The 11,858-nt window shown below is 35.5% G+C and overlaps 1 long non-coding RNA gene across 1 annotated transcript; it reads left to right on the top strand.

The window, feature by feature from the left end:
* The first annotated feature begins 2,741 nt into the window (after positions 1 to 2,741).
* Positions 2,742 to 9,506, top strand: LOC108519865 (uncharacterized). Its single transcript, XR_001882745.1, has 4 exons — positions 2,742 to 2,831; positions 5,288 to 5,532; positions 6,430 to 6,507; positions 8,445 to 9,506. It is a non-coding gene; the product is annotated as an uncharacterized LOC108519865 (long non-coding RNA).
* The last annotated feature ends 2,352 nt before the right edge of the window (positions 9,507 to 11,858 follow it).

Below are 11,858 nucleotides of genomic sequence, written 5' to 3'. Positions count from 1 at the left end.
GTCCATGATCCTATAACAGGGAGAAGTCACTATTCAAATAGCTGTACATAACACCAAAGAAAGTATACTTTGGATTGAAATGAAATAAAGCTCAGACAAACAGTGTCACACACATATGACAATGGCTAATGGAATATGATGAATGTCACTTATGATGCAGTGGAAAAACATGGGCTTCCTAATCAGAGGTAACATAAACATAATTCAAAACTATACTTAAATTGTGTGGCGTTTTTTTGGCCAATGTTCTATTATTTATATTTCACATTATTGGATTATGTGTTGTAAGAATTAATGAAAACACCTATAAGAGGCCTAGTAGAGTGTTTACTTTCACTCCTTACCTCAATTACCAACAGATCATTCCCTTTAGGGGAAATAAAAGCGATTCTCTTGTTAGCCTTCCCGAATGCTTTCAAGATCTCCTCACAGCAGACTAATTCTGTTTAATTTCTCCTTTCTCTTTCAGAGATGATGATCAAAAGAAGATATGAGAATTTTTTCTTGATTAATCACCCATGTCCACCCCCAATCCTAGTGTATAAAAACTTAGAGGAATGGGAATCTTACTTTGCCTTACAATTTTTTTGGTGGAAACAAAGACAAAGTAAAATGGCAATGATTTTGCTGTGAGAGCCATAGAAAAATTCTGAAATACAAGTACTGCAGGAGTTGCTTCTACATTTGACAAAGAATGAATTGTGCATGTTGTCATGGGAAAGTGTATGATTGGAGGTGCTTGTGCACTTGTCCTTGTTTTACATAACCTACCTCTTTCACGCAGGGCACAAAGATCAAAAATTGGATCTTGGTTGGCTACTTAAAATTCACAGAGTCCTATTCTTAGCCATTTATATGCTTTATTTTCTCAATCTATACTGAAACTTAGGAGCAAAGATTCTCCTGTTTAGGTTGTGGTTTTGGAAAAGAATCAGAGAGAAAATGAACAATGAACATTACTGAACACGCCCTGTGTGTAAGAAACCACTGCAGATGATTCTTTCAATCCTTACAACTACCTTGCCTTCTGTAAGGTACAGCATTTGCTTTCTGGCTCTCCACTAGCACCAAGAACAACGTCTAGCACATGGTAGGGATTTAATACGCACTTCTTCAATGAAGAAGTGAATAGTCCGCAAGCTGAGTAGCATTATCTTCACTACACTGATAAGGAAGCTGAGGTTCAGAAAGATTACATTTCCTGGTCATAGTCTTAAAATTAAATACTAGGTAGAGCCAGCTTATAAATCAGAGTTGTTGACCTTCACTACCAGGGCTGTGTTCTCTCTACTATGTTGGTAAAAAGAGCAGTGGCTAAACTTAGTTCATAAAGTCTCATGGTCTAATAGCTATAGAGGTGAAGCATTCTATATAAATGAAAACTATATTGATTTGTTTCTCCCTACTCCATAGCAGGACCATCCTCCCTGCCCAATGACTGCCTTAAGACTTACTGAAAAATAATAAAGGCACATCTTGCAGACTGCAAACATAAAAGATCAATGCCAATTCCATGTGCTGATTCATAATAATTTCTAATGATCACAGGCAGCACTATCTCTAAACCTAAAATCCTGTTTTCTAGTCCTTGCAATAGATGAATTGTGTTACTATGGACATTTTAAGTTTCTTCATTAGTAAATGTTGGGATATGGGAGAAGTTAAATGTTAGCAAGAGTCATTCCATCTCTAATATTTTCTAATTCCTTCTCCCCCAACGACAATTAGGCAACTTACATCTTAAGAATTGAGAAAACATAAAGTCTATTTTGTTTTCTCTTTATTCAAGTAATCCAACATCACTTGTATAATTTATATTTTGTCCATGATTACTTATATGTAGAATCTACTCAAGGCATTCTGAATTGGAAAAAATGGAATATGCTTTGTTCTTGCTTTAGCACATGGCGGGTTAATTTTTTTTTCAGTGATGGTCATCCATCCAATAAATATGTCTTTCTACATTTTTACCCATTGTTAATAATAATAATTATTATTTTGATCAGGTGGATTTTACAGTTTTATTCCTTCTTTATTATTTTCACTTTATGGTCCAAAAATGCAAGTTTGTTATGGATGAAAATATAACAAATTTTAACTCAGTTACTGCCACTAAACAGGCTTAGACAAAAATTAGAACATTGAATTGATTTTCCACAGCTCAGAATCATGGATTCTGAAAGCAGAAATGGATATTTTTTTCTTATGGATAAGAAAATCAATGCAGTGAAGACTAATAACTAGCATGGCTTCCATGTTGGGACAGTAACATACCATGGCCGAATGAAGACCATACACACTGCCTGTAGAAGGCAGCCCCTACTCAGCGTAGCCAAATTTTCTCAAGAAGAATTATAGGTCTAGTGGATCTAGATCTTATCATATTTTTGAGAAAAGCTAGAAATGTGGATTTTATATCAAATGCATCCATTTTAGTGTTGGTGCAATTTCTAAAAATAAACAAAACTGTATGGGCCAAACAAAATACATATGCGAGCTTAATTTTGCTAGTGGATTACCAGTTTGTGAACTCTTATTTAGAAAGTCTGTCTCTGAGAATTAGTGTTTCCTTCTTGAGCAGGCAGAATGTGGATCTGTGTGTATGTGCTTCTATGTATGTGATTTAGCAATTAACCAGTAAACATGCCCCCTTCAAAAGATGCATATTGATGAAATCATTTGTGACCTCACAGGAATCACAAATAATGTTCCTATGACACCCTAGATTGTTCTGTTACACAAGGGATACCAAAGTCCACCCTGAGCTTTTCCTCTGGGAACAGATTCCAGATTATTCTAGACTTAAGACATGGAGATATATCTTGCTAGAGGTAGGAAGATGATAAGATCAATTTCTGTAGGTAGAGAATAATGTGTCCTAAAATGTAGGTAGAGATAAGTCTGACAGTGGTTTAGACAAGAAGGGCCTCTGCTAATGGTGGAGAGATCAAGGAAGAAAAGAGCAGTGTTAAAATTTGCTGTACCCACAGGTCACGCTCAAGCAAACTCGAACCATGAGCACATTTTTCTTAAACAAGGAACACTTAGAATACAAATAAAAATTTACCACAAATTTAAAATTTTAAAGTAGTTTCCCAAGATTTCAGTGGTATTATATATAAGCCCATATAATTTTTTGGATTACAATTCCCACAAGTGTAAGATGAAAGAGGACCTGCCCTCCATTCTGTCTACTCCCTCTCTGCAAAGGCCATTTTGAAGGTCTCAGTTGTATTGAAAGGGGTCTGCCACCCATAACCTCCCTGGTGTACCAGCAACAAGTGTTCAGTGGACCATGGCAACACAAAGAATGATGGAGGAGAGAAAATGCCATGCAGAAGAGAGAGTCAAGATGAAGATGTGGGAGAGGAGCAGGTATAAACCCCTTCTTATACCAAATAGATTAGGGGAAAGTGACCAGAAAAGTGATGCTAACCATGCACTTAGGGTACAGCCACACAATGAGATAGAAGAGTCTCAGCTGGGACTAGAATAATATTCTATCACTTATTTCTATACTAAAATTTTAAAACTCTAAATGTACAAAACAGATATGAAAGAAAATTATAAACGTAAGTACTACTTTTCATGCAATGCAAATTATTTTCCCATTCACTACTCTGAAACTTATAAGCAAAACTAATATGTTTACAGAGTTGAATCTTTTCTAAGCTAATTTTTTTTAGGAGTAAACCTTAGAGTGAAGATGAAAGACATGTAAAGAGACAGGATTACCTTTACCACAAAATGAAAACCAATAAGGAATTATTGTACCTTTCAGTACAGCACTTCCCTTACTATTACCCCTTAGATATTCCTGACTACCCTGGGAATTAGAAGTGTGTAGATAATTACTCCATTAACAAACTGCATTAACAAAGAGTGCTTCCCAAGGTCACATGGCTGGATAAGCTAAGACCCAAACTTTCATTCTTATGAATCTAATTACATAGCTTTGTTAATTGTGCCTATATTTCTGGATTTTACTTTCCCATTTTCAAAACCTGAATTTTAAGATAAAGATATCAATGGGAAAATATGAATTTTTATAATTAAACTTTGTACTGTGACTAGGCCAATATCTAAGAATTACCATCAGTGTAAGTATTGGTACTATATAGACCAACACAATCTCAGTAATGTTCTTGGAGTTCTAAGAAGTAAGGGCATGCATATTTATTTTCTCTGCAGCTTTAATGCTAGAAAACATACATGCATTGTAGTAACTATTTCTCTTCTCCTCCTTACAGCACAAAGTAACAGATGGGTTATCTTAACTAAAGATGTCAACATTTTATTGACCAAGCTTCTGCTAGATTCTATAATAGCAATATATGAATTGTGATTTCTCCATTCAGGGACTAAGAGGGCATGATTATTATTCAGGAAACCTGATTTGTTTATTTTTCATTCTCCTATTTCAAGTGTTATTCCATTTTTAAGATACTTGCAGTTTTCGCATTCTACATTGTAGTCCCATATAAGAAATATTTCCTTTCCGAATCATAATTCAATCCTCAGACTATTAGACCATACCACCTGCTAGAGGGTAACATGCATCTCATTAACGATAGCTGTCGTTATTAATGATCAAGCACAGTTCAATGAGTACAGTAAAACTTTAAACATAAGCATAAAGCAAAACACTAAAGATAAATTAGGGCTGTAACAAAACTCAGCTTCAATAAAGCATCTGGTGAAATATCTATATTCAGCTTCAGTCTAATACACTAGAAAATACTTGCTTCTGAGTATTAACTGTGAAAAACCTACATAAAAAATATTCATACTTTAATCTGTCACTCATCCTGCAAGTAAACCTAAACCTAAATCTTGAAACATAACATAAAAAACTTTGATGGAAACTCTAAATAAATATAAATGTACAGAATTTATCCTTTTTTGTGAGGCACATTTTATGAATTGGTTATTATCTGCATTAGCATGGTACAAGAAATATGTTAAATGTTTTAAATTATTTTATCCAAATTTCCTATCTGCTTTCATACTGAATAAAATAACTAAAAGCATTTTCAAGATAATATTGTTCATAGTTTACAATTGTTTCTCTAAATGTGAGAAAGGGTCTGATTTACAGCATTATGCTCTTGTGTTTTCTTATCTTATTAAATTATGCAATTTTCTGCCTTTGTCACCAAAATAGCATCTGCTAGTCACAAAACTAGAAACACATCTTTTAATTAAATGCTTATTTTATTATCCCTAGGGACAATGAATTATAGAATTACTTTCTCAAGATTTACTGGTTCCTTTTCCTTTATCTCAGCCCCCAGTATATATTCAGTGTGTCCTCTGAAGTAACAACCATCCCATCTGGCTGAGAAGTGATGGACACGGCTCCTTAACCACACTGTACACTCCGTTCTTGGCACCTCTCTACCAGAAAGATATCAACAAATTGGATGGAATTCAGAGAACAGCAAGAAAAATGATTAAAGAGATGGAGGCAGTGACTTATGAGGAAAGATGAAAAGGACTAAATCTGTATAGCTTGGCAAAGCAACAACTGAGGTGGCGTATGAAAACTGTCTGCAAGCATTTGAAAAATATAAATGCCAAAGGAAGAGAGGGAACTTTTTAGAATGGTCTGGGAAATAAGCAGACCAAGAGGACAGAATTGAAGAAAGGAGAGCGATACGCTAGGTTGGGTAAGGGAGGGGGGGCGTTTTCTCATCAATTGTAAATTTTGATAAATAACAAAATTAAGCCTAGAGAGAAAGAGTTGCATCTCATGCTTTTAGGTTACAATCAGGGTTGACCTGCATTGAGAGAATGGCAAGAGAATAAATAGTATCTGTTTGTATGTAGACATATAATATTTGAGCTGTCTTTTTCAGTTTACCAAGTGCTTCTACATGCATTACACCATCAAATTTTCAAATTGACTGTTTCATTATGAGTTCATTTTAAATAAGAAAAGCTAAAGATTACTTCTAAAACACACACAAAAATATCTCTAACCCTGAGTTCATAACCCTTTTCTTCTTATTCTCGATTTTAAAATTTTAATACAATGTAAACTGTAATCACTCACAATATGGATAACGATTTTAAGGCTATGTTTTAATTAGCAGTCCACCTCATTGTAACTGTTACCTTGTTCTTTCCTGAAGCAGATTAGACACAAACTGTAATCAGGGCAAAATTATATAGATGACCCAGTGAGAAAAATATTCCTTCTTAAATTCTCCGGTTAAGCACCTTTTCTTGGGTGCTGTATTAACATCATGCTGCCACTCCCTACCTGTTAACAGCAGCCCTAAGGTCATTCACTAACGCAAGATGTTGAGACCCACTTAACATAATATAACACCCCTTATAAGGATATTTATCATATAACCTGAATCAAATTCTTAAGATAATGGAGCTCAAGTCTGCTGAGAGATGTTATTTGTGCTTTGTTGCCAGGTTCCAGGCTCCTGATCCCTTCAACCACCTATCATTATGCTAAGTATTTAATAGAGATCTACATGGATGATAAACCAGGTATGAACACTGTTGTTTCTAACTAGAGTTTTAAGCCTAAATCTGTAGAAGGTTTCTAATCATGATGAACTGTCCTGGAACACTTATGAGGTATAAAGACACCTTTTGCATAGCTAAGAAGCTAGACTATGCCAAGCATGGTGGCTCAGGGCTGTAATCCCAGCACTTTGGGGGGTCGAGGTGGGCTTATCACCTGAGGTCAGGAGTTCAAGACCATTAATGTGTATATAAATCACTGGGGATCTTGTTAAAGTACAGTTTTATATACTAAACCTGGGGTAGAGCCTGAGAATCTGAACTTCTAAAACATCTCCAGATGATGTTGATGAAGCTGGTCCATGGACTACATTTCAAATAGCAAGACCTGTAGGGTATTTTTATTCCAACTATATGACATAGCAGTGAAAAATGGCTACATACTAGCCACATACTATTTTAAAAGATTTAATTTTAGGTTCACAGCAAAATTAAGAGGAAGATACACTGATTTCTCATATGGCCCCTCCCTCCACAAGGGCATAGTTTTCCCCCTTGTCAATGGGCCCCACTAGAATGGTACCTTCTGTTACAATTGATGAACCTGCGTTGACATATAATCACACAAAGTCCATAGTTTGCATTAGGGTTCACTCTTGGTTTTGTGTATTCTATGGGTTTTGAAAAATGACATATATGACATGTACATACCACTATAGTATTGTACAGAGGATTTTCACTGCCCTATAAATCCTCTGTGTTCTGCATATTCATGCGTCTTCCCAAACCCTTGACAACCACTGATCTTTTTACTGTTTCCATAGTTTTGCCTTTTCCAGAATGTCAATAGTCAGAATGATACAGCATATAGCTTTTTTCAGATTGGCTTCTTTCACTAGTAATATGCATTTAAGATTTCTCCATGCATTTTCATGGCTTGATAGCTCATTTCTTTTTAACATTGAATAATATTTCTTTGTATGTACCACAATTGATTTCTCCATTCACCAACTGAACATCTTGGTTGCTTCTAATGTTTGGCAATTATGAATGAAGCTGCTATAAACATTTGTAGGCTGGTTATTGTGTAGATATGCTTTTTATTCCTTTGGGTATATAGCAAGGAGTATAACTGATGGATAATACGTAAGATTACATTTAGTTTTGTAAGAAAATACCAAACTGTCTTCTAAAATGGCTATATCATTTGGCATTCCCACTAACAGTAAATGAAAGTTCCTATTGCTTCACGTCCTCGCCAATATTTGGTATTACCTGTGTTCAGGATTTTAGGAATTTTAGTATATGTGTAGTGGTATTTCACTGTTATTTTAATGTGCATTTCCTTGATGACATACTATGTGGAAATTTTCATATGCTTATTTGCCATATGTATATTTTCCTTGGTAAGGTGTCAGTTATTTGGCCCATTGTAAAATCGAGTTTGTTTTCTTATTGTTGAATTTTAAGTGTTCTTTGCATAATTTTGATATAGTCCTTTATCAGATGTATCTTTTGCAAATTTTTTTCTCAGTCTGTGCCTTATGTTCTGATTCTCTTGAGCCAGACACTTTCCAGGAAAAATTTACATTTGATTTAAATTATCCATTTCATATGGCATTAACAAAATGCATTTAGGTAATAAAGCCGACATATGTATTTGCAGTTTTATTTACATTGATATTTTATAATATTTTACTCCATTTAATTCAAGTTCAACTTTTACAAATGTGTTACTTAGTTCATGCCCTTACAATAATCCTATTTTGAAAAAAGTGCCCTGTGGAAGAAAGGCCAGAAGGGGCAATTTGCCATGACTCAAAAATGGCAAAGGCCTTACGTGGAAACCATTAATGCTTTTACAAAGTGGGTTAATATAGAGTTTCTCTATTTATTTCTGATGAAAGCATTGATTTCTAAAATATAAACTTATATTAACATTTCTTTATTTTCTCATACAGAAGGCACCTCAAATAAAGGTGGGGGAAAAGATGAAAGAAATGGCTTTGCCCTGTGCCTGTTTTGACTTCTGAGAGATACTTTTTGCAAGAAATTGTTAAGTTTTGGCCCAAATAGTGGTCAGTGTTTTATCCTTCTTTGTGGCGGCCAAAATGCAAACCAGGATGAAGAAACCATCAGTGGCAGTTTGGGGAGGCGGAGGAGGGACTATCTAGACTCAGTGAATCACCAAGGAAACATGAGGCCTATTTCTCTGTGAAGCTAAACTTCAAAAAACAAGCTAAGAGATACAAAGGGAAAAGTGTGACTGCTCTGACAGCAAAAACAAGCAAATATCTCCAGAGGGGATTAATCCTTCTGCTTCAAAGTAACTAAAACAAAGAAAGCTGAGCCAGCTTCACTGGAAACAACACCTGTCCATCAGAAAATGATGAGTTAATCAAAAGAAAACGCTGCCTATGTGCACGACTCATCAGCCTGGACAGCTAACACTAAGGAACACGTTTGCCCTCTAAAGATTCAGCTTTCAAAATCCAGTTCCCTCTTGTAGAGCCACAGGGTTAAAAGGGACCTTAGAGATCATCTACATACCGGCCAAACCCTCAATGAATGCCAGTGTTTGCTTTATGTCCTTCTTGCCGGACTCTTTTCTGGCCTCTGTTCTGTCAGGATGTTTCCTGTTTAGCAAAACAGCTTTAATCCTTGAGTAGATTTAATTGCTGGAAAACAGTTCCTTAAATTTGGCCCCAAATTTAAGTATAATTTATGAAGAAAGTTTTGGCCTTTGGAGACAGGTTTAATTTTACTTCCATGTGGAAAACCTTCAAATAAAATGATGACTATTGTGTACTCACGAACTAGCTCTTCTTCCCCCAGCTTAATCAGGTCCTGTGGTGGTGTACAAATGTTTCTACCACCTGATTACCATCTAGTTTTCAATGACTCTTTGAAAATATATTGGCTAACTCTAAATACAAGACTCCAGATGTAATCTAATCAGTACAGAGTACATTTGGATTTTTACCTCCGACCATCTGGAGGCTATATTTCTATTAACTCAAGTATAAGATCTCTTTGCTTTCTGTCATAAATTGTGCCTACGATCAATGCTTGTATTTACATAAACTGCAATTAAGTTCCATTTCCCCCAACCTGTCTTGTGCAATGGATGTTTTAATCTAAGTGTGGGACTTCACATTTATTCCCATTGATTTTCAGCTTGTTACCTTTAGCTCACTTTTTAAGCTGACAGTCTTGAATTTTTACTTTGTTATTCAGAGTATCCGATATCCCTCACAAATTAGACTTTTGAAAATTTGATAAGCAGGCCCTGTGCTTTGTTATCCAAGTCACCACTAAAAATACCAAATAGAACAGAGCCCAAAACAGAAATACATGGCTTGAAAGAGACTTTCAGTATATGCCATCAGCTCAATACAGATATGCTTAAATGATCCACCTTCTCTTTTTTTCATTCTTCCATTTACAGACTTTATGCAAGGCTCTTATATTTGGAAGAACATACCAGACCTACAAAAACCCTTGTTTTGACTATTGGTTTCTTATCTCTCCTTCCAGCTTTCTCCTTCCTAGTGATAAGATAACACTCAAAACTCAAGATAATACTCAAATAAGTTAAAACTCAAGACTAAATGGGACTTGCTCTAAACCCCAAAGTCTTAAGGATGACACTGTACTGCTACTTGGCACATAGAAGATTCCACTGTACATGCAAGGTCAGATTAAAGTTAAGTGACTCACACTTTGACAATTTAAACAATAAGTCGAGACTAGCTACTGCAGAGAGAAACACTCTTTATGGATAAATTTCTAGGTGTGTTCCTTAGCTAAAGTAAAAATAAAATAAAATAAAATTTAGAGAGTTGGTAACTTTACTTCAAGGGCCAATGTGATATCACAATAAGTCAGCAGTTTAGTCTTTCAGTCTGCCCACAGAGTTAGATTTTGTTGAAGGCAAAATGCTCAGCATGGTAACTAATCAGCACACTCTCTCTAAACATCCCCTGCCTTTATTTTCAGTTGCTTGTTACTTCAATTTACACCGATTTATCCTCCCTCACAACTCAACCCACAACTTTCTCATTGCCTGACCTGAGGCATGGATAGCAATTTTCAGTGTAATCAGCCAGAGGATGTAATCAGTGCAATTAACAGAAGGATTGGGAATACTACATGAAGCCTAAATTAAAATCCCACTAAAATTACTGTACTGTATCTGTAAATACTCACACTAAACAAATATTTCTTGGGATAAGTTTCTGGCAGTAGGATAATAATTTCAATGTAAAACTTCTGAAGGAGTTCAGATCCCATAACCACCCCCAATTCACTGCTTTAGTATACTTTATTGAGCACCTTCAGTATGCCTATTCTTAGGATGAAACAAAAGTGAAATAGGATGTGATATCCTTTCCTCGAGGAAGTTTGCTGTGTTGAAGAAGTAAGTCTTAAAATCATAAGAAGATTCCTAAAACAGTAAGAAAGAGTGCCATACTAAAACTGCAAATAAAAAGAATATTCAAATGGGAAGAGGATAAGGTGAGTGTTACGTCTAGCTATGCAAGTCATCTGTTTTTACTTCCACAGGCCATAATTATAATCACCCACAAATCCCTTCCTCTCGTCCCCTTCATTGTGCTTGCTTCACTATGCCCTCTCCTCCCTTGCCTTGCCTATGTAGAAGTAGTTAAATAGTGCTGGGGGCAGGAGGAGGTGTAGGGAAAAACATACATCAGCATGATTGGTATCACTTCAATTCACAGTCATAAGCTCATGTGGACCCTGATTAATGCCAAAATTGTACATCTTCCTTCAACAATTTTTCTTTCTCCCTCTCTGAATTTATTATTTATATTACTTTTCTCCAAACTCACATTACCACTTTTCTCATCCCTCCAAGTTGATACCTGCCTTATACTTTGTTCTAAGATTCCCCTTTAGAGTGAATTCTTCTTTATTCTCAGTAGCAATTTGGAAAAAACAATTTGCATTTCTGGCCCTCGTAATTCAGTGTAGAAACTTGCCTTCTCCCAGAAAAGCCCAAACCTCTCTACCTGTGTACTGGGGAGTTTCATCCTAAAATGATTTCTCAACAACTTTGCTCTTTTGTTTTTCCTCTCTCTACTGCATGATAAATCTTTCTTTCACCACTAGATTATTCACATTCCACAAAAACATTTAAATATATACATATTGAAACATACTTTGTATATCCCATCTTTTAAGAAAAAGAAAAACAAGCGTAAAGCAAATAAACAAAACCTCCCCTTATCTACCATCTCCTTCACTATTTTCTTGTTCTCTATCACAGCTCAGATTCCTCACCTTTTATTCACTGTTTTTCTCACTCCAATCTGGTTTCCAGCTTTACATTTTACCAAAATGGTTTTTTTACT

This window comes from Rhinopithecus bieti, unplaced genomic scaffold (genome assembly GCF_001698545.2).
Source record: "Rhinopithecus bieti isolate Rb0 unplaced genomic scaffold, ASM169854v2 scaffold_44212, whole genome shotgun sequence".
NCBI classification, from domain to species: Eukaryota; Metazoa; Chordata; class Mammalia; order Primates; family Cercopithecidae; genus Rhinopithecus; species Rhinopithecus bieti.
This window is presented reverse-complemented; position numbering and strand designations above follow the sequence as displayed.